Source organism: Euprymna scolopes, chromosome 39 (assembly GCF_053919585.1).
Source record: "Euprymna scolopes isolate OS-2025 chromosome 39, ASM5391958v1, whole genome shotgun sequence".
In the NCBI taxonomy this organism is placed as follows: domain Eukaryota; kingdom Metazoa; phylum Mollusca; class Cephalopoda; order Sepiida; family Sepiolidae; genus Euprymna; species Euprymna scolopes.
The window spans coordinates 17,332,925-17,346,014 of NC_136520.1; positions in this window are offsets into that span (position 1 = coordinate 17,332,925).

Here is a 13,090-nt window from a genome sequence, read left to right on the forward strand (position 1 = left end):
TATTATATCAATTCTAAATTTTATTATATCAATTCTAAATTATATTATATCAATTATAAATTTTATTATATCAATTATAAATTATATTATATCAATTATAAATTATATTATATCAATTATAAATTTTATTATATCAATTATAAATTTTATTATATCAATTATAAATTTTATTATATCAATTACAAATTTTATTATATCAATTATAAATTATATTATATCAATTATAAATTATATTATATCAATTATAAATCTTATTATATCAATTATAAATTTTATTATATCGATTATAAATTTTATTATATCAATTATAAATTTATTATATCAATTATAAATTATATTATATCAATTATAAATTTTATTATATCAATTATAAATTTTATTATATCAATTATAAATTTTATTATATCAATTATAAACTATATTATATCAATTATAGATTTTATTATATCAATTATGAATTATATTATATCAATTATAAATTTTATTATATCAATTATAAATTATATTATATCAATTATAAATTGTATTATATCAATTATAAATTATATTATATCAATTATAAATTTTATTATATCAATTATAAATTATATTATATCAATTATAAATTATATTATATCAATTATAAATTTTATTATATCAATTATAAATTATATTATATCAATTATAAATTATATTATATCAATTATAAATTATATTATATCAATTATAAATTTTATTATATCAATTATAAATTTTATTATATCAATTATAAATTTTATTATATCAATTATAAATTATATTATATCAATTATAAATTATATTATATCAATTATAAATTTTATTATATCAATTATAAATTTTATTATATCAATTATAAATTTTATTATATCAATTATAAACTTTATTATATCAATTATAAATTTTATTATATCAATTATAAATTATATTATATCAATTATAAATTATATTATATCAATTATAAATTTCATTATATCAATTATAAATTTATTATATACATCATAAATTTTATTATATCAATTATAAATTTTATTATATCAATTATAAATTTTATTATATCAATTATAAATTATATTATATCAATTATAAATTTTATTATATCAATTATAAATTATATTATATCAATTATAAATTATATTTTATCAATTATAAATTTTATTATATCAATTATATATTATATTATATCAATTATAAATCATATTATATCAATTATAAATTATATTATATCAATTGTAAATTTTATTATATCAATTATAAATTTTATTATATCAATTATAAATTTTATTATATCAATTATAAATTGTATTATATCAATTATAAATTTTATTATATCAATTATAAATTTTATTATATCAATTATAAATTATATTATATCAATTATAAATTTTATTATATCAATTATAAATTTTATTATATCAATTATAAATTTTATTATATCAATTATAAATTATATTGTATCAATTATAAATTATATTAAATTAATTATAAATTTTATTATATCAATTATAAATTTTATTATATCAATTATAAATTTTATTTTATCAATTATAAATTATATTATATCAATTATAAATTTTATTATATCAATTATAAATTTTATTATATCAATTATAAATTTTATTATATCGATTATAAATTTGATTATATCAATTATAAATTTTATTATATCAATTATAAATTTTATTATATCAATTATAAATTTTATTATACCAATTATAAATTTTATTATATCAATTATAAATTTTATTATACCAATTACAAATTTTATTATATCAATTATAAATTTTATTATATCGATTATAAATTTTATTATATCAATTATAAATTTTATTATATCAATTATAAATAATAATATATCAATTATAAATTACATTATATCAATTATAAATTTTATTATATCAATTATAAATTATAATATATCAATTATAAATTATATTATATCAATTATAAATTTTATTATATCAATTATGAATTTTATTATATCAATTATCAATTATAATATATCAATTAAAAATTATATTATATCAATTATAAATTATAATATATCAATTATAAATTATATTATATCAATTATAAATTTTATTATATCAATTATAAATTTTATTATATCAATTATACATTTCATTATATCAATTATAAATTATAATATATAAATTATAAATTTTATTATATCAATTATAAATTTTATTATATCAATTATAAATTATATTATATCAATTATAAATTATATTATATCAATTATAAATTTTATTATATCAATTCTAAATTTTATTATATCAATTATAAATTATATTATATCAATTATAAATTTTATTATATCAATTCTAAATTTTATTATATCAATTCTAAATTATATTATATCAATTATAAATTTTATTATATCAATTATAAATTATATTATATCAATTATAAATTATATTATATCAATTATAAATTTTATTATATCAATTATAAATTTTATTACATCAATTATAAATTTTATTATATCAATTACAAATTTTATTATATCAATTATAAATTATATTATATCAATTATAAATCTTATTATATCAATTATAAATTTTATTATATCGATTATAAATTTTATTATATCAATTATAAATTTATTATATCAATTATAAATTATATTATATCAATTATAAATTTTATTATATCAATTATAAATTTTATTATATCAATTATAAATTTTATTATATCAATTATAAACTATATTATATCAATTATAGATTTTATTATATCAATTATGAATTATATTATATCAATTATAAATTTTATTATATCAATTATAAATTATATTATATCAATTATAAATTGTATTATATCAATTATAAATTATATTATATCAATTATAAATTTTATTATATCAATTATAAATTATATTATATCAATTATAAATTATATTATATCAATTATAAATTTTATTATATCAATTATAAATTATATTATATCAATTATAAATTATATTATATCAATTATAAATTATATTATATCAATTATAAATTTTATTATATCAATTATAAATTTTATTATATCAATTATAAATTTTATTATATCAATTATAAATTATATTATATCAATTATAAATTATATTATATCAATTATAAATTTTATTATATCAATTATAAATTTTATTATATCAATTATAAATTTTATTATATCAATTATAAACTTTATTATATCAATTATAAATTTTATTATATCAATTATAAATTATATTATATCAATTATAAATTATATTATATCAATTATAAATTTCATTATATCAATTATAAATTTATTATATACATCATAAATTTTATTATATCAATTATAAATTTTATTATATCAATTATAAATTTTATTATATCAATTATAAATTGTATTATATCAATTATAAATTTTATTATATCAATTATAAATTATATTATATCAATTATAAATTATATTTTATCAATTATAAATTTTATTATATCAATTATATATTATATTATATCAATTATAAATTATATTATATCAATTATAAATTATATTATATCAATTGTAAATTTTATTATATCAATTATAAATTTTATTATATCAATTATAAATTTTATTATATCAATTATAAATTGTATTATATCAATTATAAATTTTATTATATCAATTATAAATTTTATTATATCAATTATAAATTTTATTATATCAATTATAAATTATATTATATCAATTATAAATTTTATTATATCAATTATAAATTTTATTATATCAATTATAAATTTTATTATATCAATTATAAATTATATTGTATCAATTATAAATTATATTAAATTAATTATAAATTTTATTATATCAATTATAAATTTTATTATATCAATTATAAATTTTATTTTATCAATTATAAATTATATTATATCAATTATAAATTTTATTATATCAATTATAAATTTTATTATATCAATTATAAATTTTATTATATCGATTATAAATTTTATTATATCAATTATAAATTATATTATATCAATTATAAATTATAATATATCAATTATAAATTACATTATATCAATTATAAATTTTATTATATCAATTATAAATTATAATATATCAATTATAAATTATATTATATCAATTATAAATTTTATTATATCAATTATGAATTTTATTATATCAATTATCAATTATAATATATCAATTATAAATTATATTATATCAATTATAAATTATAATATATCAATTATAAATTATATTATATCAATTATAAATTTTATTATATCAATTATAAATTTTATTATATCAATTATACATTTTATTATATCAATTATAAATTATAATATATCAATTATAAATTTTATTATATCAATTATAAATTTTATTATATCAATTATAAATTTTATTATATCAATTATAAATTATATTATATCAATTATAAATTTTATTATATCAATTATAAATTTTATTATATCAATTATAAATTATATTATATCAATTATAAATTTTATTATATCAATTATAAATTTTATTATATCAATTATAAACTATATTATATCAATTATAGATTTTATTATATCAATTATGAATTATATTATATCAATTATAAATTTTATTATATCAATTATAAATTATATTATATCAATTATAAATTGTATTATATCAATTATAAATTATATTATATCAATTATAAATTTTATTATATCAATTATAAATTATATTATATCAATTATAAATTATATTATATCAATTATAAATTTTATTATATCAATTATAAATTATATTATATCAATTATAAATTATATTATATCAATTATAAATTATATTATATCAATTATAAATTTTATTATTTCAATTATAAATTGTATTATATCAATTATAAATTTTATTATATCAATTATAAATTATATTATATCAATTATAAATTATATTATATCAATTATAAATTTTATTATATCAATTATAAATTTTATTATATCAATTATAAATTTTATTATATCAATTATAAACTTTATTATATCAATTATAAATTTTATTATATCAATTATAAATTATATTATATCAATTATAAATTATATTATATCAATTATAAATTTCATTATATCAATTATAAATTTATTATATCAATTATAAATTTTATTATATCAATTATAAATTTTATTATATCAATTATAAATTTTATTATATCAATTATAAATTATATTATATCAATTATAAATTATATTATATCAATTATAAATTATATTATATCAATTATAAATTATATTATATCAATTATAAATTTTATTATATCAATTATATATTATATTATATCAATTATAAATTATATTATATCAATTATAAATTATATTATATCAATTGTAAATTTTATTATATCAATTATAAATTTTATTATATCAATTATAAATTTTATTATATCAATTATAAATTTTATTATATCAATTATAAATTTTATTATATCAATTATAAATTTTATTATATCAATTATAAATTTTATTATATCAATTATAAATTATATTATATCAATTATAAATTTTATTATATCAATTATAAATTTTATTATATCAATTATAAATTTTATTATATCAATTATAAATTATATTGTATCAATTATAAATTATATTAAATTAATTATAAATTTATTATATCAATTATAAATTTTATTATATCAATTATAAATTTTATTTTATCAATTATAAATTATATTATATCAATTATAAATTTTATTATATCAATTATAAATTTTATTATATCAATTATAAATTATATTATATCAATTATAAATTATATTATATCAATTATAAATTATATTATATCAATTATAAATTTTATTATCTCAATTATAAATTTTCGCACGTGGAAGAGAATAGGAAAGCCCAAGATGACAAAGACGAATAAAGTCGCAAGATAGGTAACTGGTGAAAAAATAAATTTTGAGGGTGAGCTAGTTATTAATGTGTCACTAAAAAGAAAGAAGAATAGCTAAAAGTGTTCGTTTTAAGGAACGCAAAAACTTATTCGGGTCCGATTGGATTCAAGAATTTGAATTATGGGACTCGCCATGAGTGATTTCTGTCACAAAGTCGAAAACCTAACGGCCGAAGTCGACAAACTAAAAAGGATCTAAAAATAATCTTTCCTAAGTGTTTTCTCCGAAAAGCTTGGATGCTGTACAAAAATAAAGGCGAGATTCGAATTGCTGGACGATGCAAAATCAATATTCAGAAAGCCATGGAGCGTACCGTTCGCTTCGAGGGGAGAAATTGAAAAAGAATTGGAAAGACTAGTTCACACTGGGATTTTAACCCCTATTAATTATAGTAAGTGGGCAACCCCCACCGTATACGTGAAAAAAATCTAAAGAGATTAGGGTATGCACGGACTTCTCGACCGGATTGAATGCGGCGCTCAAGAACCATCACTACCCGCTACCAAACCCAGACGAAATATTCGCTAAGCTAAATGGCGGAAAATATTTTTCCAAAATAGACTTTGAAAATGGAGGCGAGGCGTACCTGCAAATACCAGTAGAGGAAGATAGCTCAAAACTTTTGTGTATCTCAACGCACAAAGGACTTCATAAATTCAAAATTAGCATTTGGTATAAAAGTAGCACCTGCAATTTTCCAACAGGTAATTGATACTTTGCTCAGCGGTTTGGATTTCGCAATAGGCTATCTGGACGATATTCTTATGCATAGTCAACATGTTGAACAACATAGAAATCATGTATTTCAAGTGTTTGACAGAATAAAAAAATACGGATTCACATTGAAGGAAGCAAAATGCGAATTTTTTTTTAGAATGGATTAAATACCTGCGTCATATAATCGATAAGTTCGGGAGGAAACCCGATCCAGAGAAGTCCACAGCTATAAAACTGACGCAAGTTCTTATGGGATCGGGGTGTGCATTCTACACAAGATGCCTGATGGGTTCACTAAGCCCATGCGTCAAGAACTTTACTTCCTGCCGAGAAGAATTACTCCCAAATCAAAAAGGAAGCACTGGGGATCATATTCGGGGTTACAAAATTCCACGGATTTTTACACGGTCGTAAATTTAAATTGCAAACTGACCATAAGTTGCTTATAACTATCTTTGGCTCTAAAAAAGGTTTGCCAACTTACACAGCCAACAGACTGCACAGATGAAGGACCATTCTACTGAATTACCATTTCAGTATGGAATTTCTTAGATCTGCGAAGTTAAGTCACGCAGATGGATTGTCGCGATTAATCCCGAAATCAAGGGAACCGCTGGAAGATATAGTAATAGCGTCACTACAAAGTGAAAAAGACTATACACAAATACTATGTAATATGATCAAGGAACGACCAGTCACTTCGAAAGATATAATCTATATATCTATAAAAGTGAACGTCTCTGTGTGTCTGTCTGTGTGTCTGTGTACATTTCCCTACGCAATAACTCTGTCAATTTTTAGCCTATAGACTCGAAATTTGATATACAGGGTACTGAGATTTGGGAAAATCTTTGTGAGCGGTTTTCGGCCAGAAATTTGGCTGTTAAGGGGTAAAAGTTCTACGATATGACCTTTGAGAACTCTACCAAACTCCTCCAACAATTTTGGGTCTAAACACTTGAAATTTTAGGTATAGGTTCCTTGGACAGGGATCGAACTTAATAACTTGATTTGAGCCCAAAACAATAAATGTTAAGGGGTCATAATAGGGATCAAAGCTAAAAAAATTAACCTTTTTTTTTTTTGCTCAGCATACACCTCCAAACACCCGGGCAACGCCGGGCTGAAATGCTAGTAATACGCATGCACATAAAGTTATGAATAGTACATCGGGCCCGAGCAAAGCCGGGCCGAACTGCTAGTGTTATTATATTTCAAAATATATCAAACATAATTTATATAAAACGATAGTACAAATATAATAGGGAGAAAGAGGTGTGAAGTGAGGTGAGGAGGTGGGTAAGACGAATATCAAATAAAAGTTGAGCTGACTGGTCATCATGACATTTACAATTTGCTATAAAAAGACGAACGCGGACCGACAAAACAATTATCAAAATCCCGACAAACCCATCCTTTTAAATGAAAATTAAAAAATAACATTCTTTATAATTATTCTTTTAACAAAATAAGCTCTCTGAAATAACAAAACAAAGTTAAAAGGTCGAGTATCATGTTAAGATTTTTTTAAAAACTTTTGTTCTCGCCAAAGAAGACTTATTGCCGCTGAAACGTAAAGAATTATTTAGATAGGAAACAGTTTTATAGTGGAGAGCTTAGGGCAGTGGGTTATGCAACATGATATTTTTTGCATTATATTTCAATTTCTACGTGTTGGCAAAGTTGAGATAATAAGGAGCAGTCTGGGGATACAAGCAGCAAGGTGTTTGTGGAAAGATCCGACATTTATTGATCTCTATAATGAATGGTGTGTGTGTGGGGGGGAGGTGATTTGGTTACTAGTCGGATGAGTGGGGGATAATTAAGTTTATTTTTGCAAATTCCGTCGAAACATTTGTGAAACAAAAACAAGGTTGCAAACGTGCAGCGATGCAACAGGAGCTGGAGCTTGACAGACAGCATGGGATATAGTAGGTTAGAAACTAAGTTTTGTAGCATGTCTAAGAAGGGAAGGCCAGTGGTTGACCTATCAATCATGATTTAGCAATAACACTCCAGCTATGAGCTTATGATGGTGTTATGGAGCAAAAGGATACTTGCAGAGATAAGAAATGTTCACATTTAAAACAAATCCTCAAATGTAAACATAAAATGTCGTATGATAGGACGACCGTAGGTTGACTGTTTCAGATATGTTCTGCAATAAAAATCATGTAAAGAATTTTTATCAAAACGGGAATAAAGATTCTAGACATAAGATCTCGTAGCATTCTATGCCAATTTTAATCGTCGTAAGAAAACATAGAAGCAATGCAAAACCGCTTTGTTCATGGGACGAGTTAATTTACACAAATCATTATCATATCCTATGAATCCGAAGATTCTATTCTTGGCACTGGTTTCTCCGACATTTTTCTAGGCAGAAATTTTCGGTATTTACGAGAGGAACTACGTCAAGGTTTCATACATCCCAAGCGAAAGTGATTTTGTGGAACGACTTGGATTCGAACTTGGAACACCCAGAGTATCAGCCTGTACCATTAACTACTGAATTATCGTCACATTAAAATACGGAACAAGCCTGTCCACAGATAAATAAATAAATACTACCTAATTATTATAATAAGCCCTCTTAATAAAGAGATAACACTTTGATTGAGACAAAATAATTCTATTGCACTGGATGTAACGCTGTTATTCCCTCCTTTTGGTTGAATAATTTTCATGTAAATACCGCTATGTTTTTTTTTTCCTTAAAACAGTATTTACACATCTCAACTCGCTATCCAAGCGATCATCTACGCTGTGTTACCAGACGGTTGTAAGTTCGAACCCCTTGGTAGGTATATCAACTGTTTCGACGTATGCTGATAAGTTTCCAAGGATGTAGCACTATTTAATTATATATACTTAAAATGTTTTATTTCTACTTTAATAAACCTTTTTATAAATATTATTTCAAGAATGCGTTTCATTAAGAAATATTCAATACAAACCAGCCAATCAAAAAGCTGGATATCAACTACACACATATATGTCTTTATAGCTAATAACTAGGGCTAGGACAACAGCATATTCTTTTCATTGTTTTGAGTCTCGAGTGTGTATCCGTTGATATCATATGCTTTTATACAGAGTGATGTGGTTCTCAGTTGATTAACTGTGTCGGATATATATGGCCGAGAGACAAAACAACGAACAGAATATTCTGTTGTCATAGCCCTATTAATAACGATAAAATGGTATATCTAGACTCGTTTCAATTGTTTCAAAATTTATTTATTTTTATAATTTATATTAGAATTTAATTTGTTTTAATTGTTTCAGATTTTTTATAAAGAAAAATAAAAGGGAGTGATGAGATAGTTAAATCATTTAGAAAAAACGAGCAAAAATTGGAGACCGTAGGGAACATAATATGTTGAGTTTGCTCACGAACAGCCAAAGGTGGCAATTTGTTGTTGAAGAACACTATGCCCTCCTAGAGAAGGTAACACCTGGGAGGATGATTTGATAACAACAGGAAAAGTTACTACACTACCCATGTATTCAACCTTGAAAGATATTACATTAGTGTAGCATAGAAGTGCAATCTGAATTTAGCCCCCAAAAGTACTGTAATAATATATGAATAGCAATGCAATACGTATTGTGATAATGTCTGAATAGAAATGAAATAGGTATGTTATACTTTTAAAAGCAAAATTATGACGCAAAGAGTTTGTAAAACGTTTATTTGTGTAAAATCAATATTTCAACGTGTTACGTCCTCCTCGAAATATTTTCGTTTTTTGTCTTTTCTGTGCTATGACGTTCAAACGTAAAACGAAAAAAATTAGTAGTAAAAATCTGTTCGTTTTTCTTCAACGGTAATATTTTTAATGCCCGGAAGAGAACACGTGATATGAAATAGTAAGATTGTGTTCTCCGTGACCTAAGCGTTGCTTAAATTTTAAAATAAATTACATATGCTATAATTTTAAAAGCCAGATTACAACGCAAAGATTTTATAAAATGAACAAGCATTTATTCATATGGAAGAGAATTAGAAAGCTATCACAATGCAAGAAATAGAATATAGTCAGTGTTGAGGAAGAAATACGAAAACAACTGACAATATACATACACACATATATATATATATATATATATGTATGTGTGTGTGTGTATGTGTGTATATATATATATTATTTATTCAATTGTGGTAAGAATTAATAATATGTCTTATTTAAGAATCCAACTTTTGCACCGTGGTATACTGTGTGTGACGCTGTTCCATGATATATTTCGGGGATGTCCATTTGTCAAATGGTGAATGTTACAGAATGAAAACATGCTAGATAGAATAATAAAAATAAAAATAAATATATGGCACATCCACCTTTATTGTTATTCTTCCATCTAGCATATTTTGAATAGGTTTGTTACATCCACCATTTGACAAATAGGCTTCCCCGAAATATATCATGGAAGACCGTGACATGCAGTAGATTACTATGCTAAAGTTGGGTTGTTCAAGTAAGACATACTTGAATATATATATATATATATATATATATATATATATATATATATATATATATATATATATACTTGAAGTTTATGCATAAATTTATACTCTCGTATATTAATTTATGTGAGTAAATGAAGTAGTTATATATATATATATATATATATATATATATATATATATAAGTGAAGTTGTCTGTGTGTGTGACTGTGTGTGTTCATTTCCCTACCAAACTACTCTGTCAATTTTCGGTCTACAGACTCGAGATTTAACTTACGGGGTATTAAGATTTGAGAAAACTTTTTAATATGTTTTTGGCTTTCAAGGAGTCAAAGTTCAAGTATTTGACGTTTGAAAACTCTACCAAACACCTCCGCCAATTTAGGGTCTAAAAACTTGAAATTTTAGATATAGTTACCTTGGACATTTTAATTTTTAATTTGATTTGAGCCAAAAACGATAAATGTTAAGGGGTCGAAATTGAGGTCAAAGTTTTTAAAAAAATTTACCTCTACCAAATTAATCAGCCAATTTTTGGTGTAAACATTTGAAATTTTGCATAAAGTGTATTCAGACTTAGGCAAGCTTTTTAATCAGTTTTTTGGCCGAAAATTTGGCTGCTAAGGGGTCAAAGTTCAAAAGATTTTACCTTTGCGGTCTCTAGCAAACTATTCAGCCAATTTTGAGTCTAAACATTGGAAATTTTACTTAAAGGGTATTCAGGCATTCAGCAAGCTATTTAATCAGTTTCGGGCGAAAATTTGGCTGTCAAAAGATCAAAGTTGAAAGAGTCTACTAAACTTCTCCGCCAGTTTTTGGTCTAAACATTTGAAATTTTAGATGTAGGTTTTCTGGACACTAGTCAAACTTTTTAATATATATATACATATGCACATAAAGTTATGAACAGTACATAGGGCCCGAGAAAAGCCGGTCTGAACTGCAAGTACCAAAATAAAAGTAAGATTGCTATGTAGCATAAAAATTGAACATTTTGAAAAATTGCAATGTTAAAAAAGTGATTAAAAATATCAAATTATATTAGAAATGAAGTCCATGAATTTAGATATAAACAAATGAAAAAATCTTATACAATGTAATTGTGTGATAATAAAATGCAGATAAAAAACCGAAATGTTGATGTGAATAAATCCAAACAAATTAGAATTCCAAATTTTTTAAAAAGTTAAAAAATATAAAATATATATAATATAAAAATATAAAATATATATAATATAAAAATATAAAATATATATAATATAAAAATATAAAATATATATAATATAAAAATAAACAAATACAAAATATATATAATATAAAAATAGACAAAGATTTATTTGTTTAAAATCAAAATTCCGACGTAAAACATATGGGAAGAGATATCTTGTCAAAATATTGATTTGAAACAAATAAATGTTTAAAAATGAGATGTAGTTTGTTTGAAGCATTGTGTGAGATAGGTATTTAGAAGAGATTTAGGAAGCTGTCACAACGCAGTGAATGGAATGTGGTCGGTGTTGAGGAAGGAAAACGAAAACAAGTGACAATCTATAAATCTCTCTCTCTCTCTCTCTCTCTCTCTCTATATATATATATATATATATATATATATATATATATATGATTGCAAGGTCTTGTCAGACGAGTGCCACTCCCTAAGACATTTAAAATCCATGAGCCCAAATGTCTGAGTGAGTATCTATACAAATATGATGTTACAGAGTCTTAGCTTTGTACGACAGCTAAGTCTCTCTCTCGGTTCAAAATGTTGAGATCCAGCAACAAGCAAGAGCAAGATAGCCAGCAACAAATTAAACTGCAGACCAGCTTAATGCGGGTAATGGTCTTCGCTTTATGTTTTTTTTAAATCAGAGGTTTGCTTCTCCTAGAAAGGTTGCCTTCACCACGGCTTACAGGAGCCCTCTCTACCCCAATACACACACACACACACACACACACACACACACACACACACACACACACACACACACACACACACACACACACGGTGCTAGTTGGCCGTTGACCCAGAA